Genomic DNA, 4,906 nt, shown 5'->3' with positions numbered 1-4,906 from the left:
TTGCCCAGGCTGGAGTGCAATGGTACGATCTTGGCTTACCGCAACCTCCACCTCCCAAGTTCAAATGATTCTCCTGTCTCAGCCTCCTGATGCTGGAACTACAGGCGCGCACCACCATGCTCAGCTATCAAGTTCTTTTATTTACTTAGTGCATGGAGGATGAGACAGAAAGGGTATGTCTGGGGAAACTGTAAACAATCTAATTGCTTTAAATGTTGTCTATGTGCTGGTGACTCCTAAGTCTATATCTATAGCTTGGGCTTTTCCTCTGAATTCCTGGCCTCTATGTCCAATTACTCACTGACATTTCCACTTGGATGCCTATTGGGTATCTCAAAGTGAACATATGCAAAACTGAGTTTCTGCTGTCCTTCTGCCATCACTTGCTCTTCTCAGTCTTCACATCTTGGTTGATGGCAACTCCATTCTTCCAGTTGCTTAAACATTTCATTGTTATCCTTGACTTCCTCCTCTCACACGATGTATTCAGTTGGTCTGTAAATCCCATTGAGGCTGGGTGCAGTGGCTCACACCTGTAATTCCAGCATTTTGGGAGATGGAGGCGGGAGGATTACTTGATCCCAGGAGTTGGATACCAGCCTAGGCAACATGACGAGACTCCTATCTCTACAAAAAAATACAAAAATTAGCTGGTTGTCGTGGCACAAGCCTGTGGTCTCAGCTACTCAGGAGGCTAAGATGGGAAGGATCGATTGAGCCCGAGAAGTCAAGGCTGCAGTGAGCCATGATTGTGCCACTGTACTCCAGCCTTGGTGACAGGGCGAGACCCTGTCTTAAATAAATAAATAAATAAATAAATATCAATCCTGTTGATTCTACCTTAAGAATTTACCAAGAATTCTACTCCCCGCCCCCGTTTTTTTTTTTTTTTTTTTTTTGAGATGGAGTCTCGCTCTGTCACCTAGGCTGGAGTGCAGTGGTGCGATCTCAGTTCACTGCAACCTCTTCCTCCCAGGTTTACACCATTCTCCTGCCTCAGCCTCCCGAGTAGCTGGGACGACAGGTGCCCACCACCGCGCCCAGCTAATTGTTTGTATTTTTAGTAGAGACGGGGTTTCACTGTATTAGCCAGGATAGTCTTGACCTCCTGACTTCATGATCCACCTGCCTCAGCCTCCCAAAGTGCTGGGATTACAGGCGTGAGCCACCGCGCCCGGCCAAGAAACAACTTTTAAAATCTGATCTTCTTTCGTATTTACAATAATGCTCTGGGAATGTGCTCCTCTGTAATTGAAACCTCCACATTTCCAGACTTCCTGTTTTCCTTCGTTTCCATGTCAGAAGGCTTGTCCTCAAACTCTCTTTTAATTATTATTCTTCGTCATTGAAAACGCATTCTGAAACATCTTTGTGTAAATATAAACACATCGAGACAAATACCTGATTTTACCAGTTCCTGGCAACTACATTATGTGAAATATGGGATCATTTACAAATTTACTTGACATTAAATTTTGAGGTAGAACATCTTGAAATAAACTATTTTCTTAAAATGATTTAACTATATACCAGAGACTGTGGAACCAGCATTTCATGGTGACAGATATTTTTAAACAATTAACAAAGCATAAATAAATAAAAGAAATATCTATCTTTTTGGTGCTATTGTATGCCTGTGAGCTCCTTGGATTCTGGACTAGAAATTATCTTACTCATTTTTGATCTTAGCACCTAATATAGCACCTGACCCTAAAATGCATTCAATATTTGATGTATAAACACAAAGCTTTTCTTAGTTCACAATGCCTTGGTTCTCCTATGTCTTTGCCATTATCATAAAGTTGAACCCAGCTTATGTGCCTCCCTGGATTTACCTGGTAATAGTTTTACGTTGAATGCTACTATTACTATCTAGGAACTTTACACCGTAACAGCATCCTTACAGGTTGCAGAAGGGATGTTTCCATCTTCCTTGGAGTGTGGCTTGTTGAGCTCTGTGGCTGCCTTGGTGATGGGGGCCAAGATGTGATGGTCCCCTTGCTCCAGGTCTCTCATGCTGCTTTTGGGCACAACTTTAATAATGCCTGGTTAATGCCTTGAATCTCCAGCCTTTTTTTTTTTTTTCCCCCTCTGGGGCTTCCCTTTTGTTACAGAGGTGGTAGACGCTCCTGGGAAACTGCAGGCTGCAGGTGGACAGTGGGGAGTGCTCCTGGCACCCATTCACTTGCTGGCTCAGCTCATGCATGTATAATGCCACTGCTGTTCAGGGATCTGGCTTCTCTGGCAGCTGCCTGGAGCGGCAGGTGGCATGACTGAAAAGTGCGGGGGAGTTTGCACCTCCTGCAGAAACCTTTGACTGATGGGAGCCAAAAGTTCCATTTTTCTCCCTTCTTCTCACACTGTTCCAAAACAGAGTGGTCTCTACTATGGAGACATCATGAGAGACTGAGCAGCCAGCTCAGTGGTGTATCGCCTTGATATTTTTCTGCCTCCTTCTGTGCGTGGCTCATGTCTCCCTTCTACTCACTTTTGCTTCCCCGGGGTTGAAGGAATTGTTGAAGGAAATCCTACTCTCTAAGGAATTGTTATATGAGCCTTTGCATCAGGTCTGTTTTCTAGAGAACCTTTGAATGTCACTTTAGGCATATGGCCCTGTAAAGATTTCTGTGTGTGTATCTTTGTTGTATGTGCTCTTGTAGACCGTTTGTGTGTTCTTTTTTCTACTTTCCTTTTTTGTAAAATTCAACTCAAAATGAACTCTTGTTTTTCATACCCTTACGGGTTTAAATAATAATAGCTAACTATGCACCAGGTACCTTTACAATCATTTTTACTTTACAACAACCCTCTATCTAGGTATTAGCATAAGGACCTGGTTTTACTGGAACAAAAATACAGGAGTTCTTCACCTTATGAAGGGTTTAGGCTTCAGATGGCTGTACTTATGGCCATTTTTTAAATACATTCAAACTTAAGGAGTTTAAATTTTCAGTCCCTGGATGGATTTTCCACAAAAGAAGAGGGAGGTAGGCAGCCCTTTGAAGCTTTTAAACAGGCCCACTTTTCTTCTCCTTGCTGATATTTGTTGCATTGCATCTTTTTCTAAAGTAGGTGTTTTGTATACTTTAAGATTGAAAGTAGGTAATTCCTTTTGAACCCACTGCCAGCTTCCTGCCTCACAACTCACAGACACTATATTTTTAAAATTAATTTTTAATTGACAAATACTAATTGTGTATATTTATGGGGTACAATGTTTTGAGATATATGTACACTGTAGAACAATTCAACTGAGCTAACATATCTATTATCTCACCGACTTAACCTTTTTTGTAGTGATAATGTTAAAAATCTATCTTTTTAGCAATTTTGAAATAGATATTGTTAACTGTGGTTACTGTGAAGTACAATAGACCACTAAAACATAGTCCTCCAGTCTAACAGTAACCTTGTACCCTTTGGTCAGCATCTTCCCTTTCCCCAATCCCTCCCCCGATTCCCACTTAACCAGCCTCTAGTAATCATCTTTATACTCCGTTTCTATGAGATGAACTTTTTTTTTAGATTCCACACATGTGGGGTCATACAGTATTTGTCGTTCTGTGCCTGGCTTATTTCACTTAGCACAATGTCCTCCAGTTCCATCTATGTTGCAGTGAATGAAGAATTTCCTTCTTTTTTAAGGCTCTATACTATTCCATTGTGTGTATATACCCTATTTTCCTTATCCATTCATCTGTTGATGGACATTTAGGTTGCTTCCATATCTTGGCTATTGTAAATAATGCTGAAATGAACATGGGAGTGCAGATATCTCATTGACATACTGATTTCAATTCCTTTGGATATATACTCAGAAGTGGGGTTGCTGGATCATACGATAATTCTATTCCTAGTTTTCTAGAAACCTCCATACCACTTTCCAAAATGGGTATCCTAATTTACATTTCCACTAACAGTATACCAGGGTTTCCTTTTCTCCACATCCTCATCAACACTTATTCATCTTTTTGATAACCATCATTTTCTCACCATTTTCAATTGTGATGATCTTTACTTTAGCTCCATCACAATTCTAGTCCTCTTTTTATGGAAAATGTCAACATTCCTACTGCTTTAGCACCTGTTAGTTATCATGTGATCAATAATACTCATGTAACACCTCAAATTAAGCAGTATAGAGCAAACATACCCTATTTAATAATATAAACGACTCACCCCACATGCCCTCTGACTACACTGGGCTTTAGCGGGCAAAGTTGACTTGCTTCTGTTGAGTGACTTTTAAAAAACGATGTTAGCTAAGTTAAATCTAGAGTTTTTGACTTCCTACCCTGGATGCAAGACATTTACAAAGACTTCCTTCCTCTGCTCCCAGAGAAAGCAGCAATAAAATTTTCCACCTTCACTACACCACTTGAGGACTATCTCATGCTTTATTGGGTTTAGGGAGCAAGGGTCTTGCTAATAAGTTACTTCCACGGTGTCACTTCTATTCCTAGTGCTTTATCAAACAATTTGAGGACCCCATTTTTATGCTAGGGCTTCATTGATGGAATGGAGCCATCACATTGTCTATATCACTTTAGAGGTGTTTCCAAAGTTCTCAGCACCTCGAGTCTCTTGTTAGCGTCCGTGGACGGTCAGCGGGAAAACTTGGTACCTAACAGGGTTTCCACCAAAGGCAGCTCTCCGAGGGACTTCACCATCAAGAGCAATCGAAACAGACTGGATCGCCCTGCTGGGTCAGTCCCGACATTCCAGGGCCACGCGAGGAAGTCTAAGGCGGGAAAGAGACGATCAATGGGAGGGCGAGGCGACGGAATTCCCCACTTTTGTGCCTCCACCCCTACTCCCGCCCCACGCCCACCGCCCTCTCCACTGACAGTCCGCCGCGCCCGCCCATGCGGTGACGTCATCTCGCGGCGGCCGGGCGCCCCGCCCA

The sequence above is a fragment of the Colobus angolensis genome, unplaced genomic scaffold (assembly GCF_000951035.1).
Source record: "Colobus angolensis palliatus isolate OR3802 unplaced genomic scaffold, Cang.pa_1.0 Scaffold146, whole genome shotgun sequence".
Taxonomy (NCBI): domain Eukaryota; kingdom Metazoa; phylum Chordata; class Mammalia; order Primates; family Cercopithecidae; genus Colobus; species Colobus angolensis.
This window is presented reverse-complemented; position numbering follows the sequence as displayed.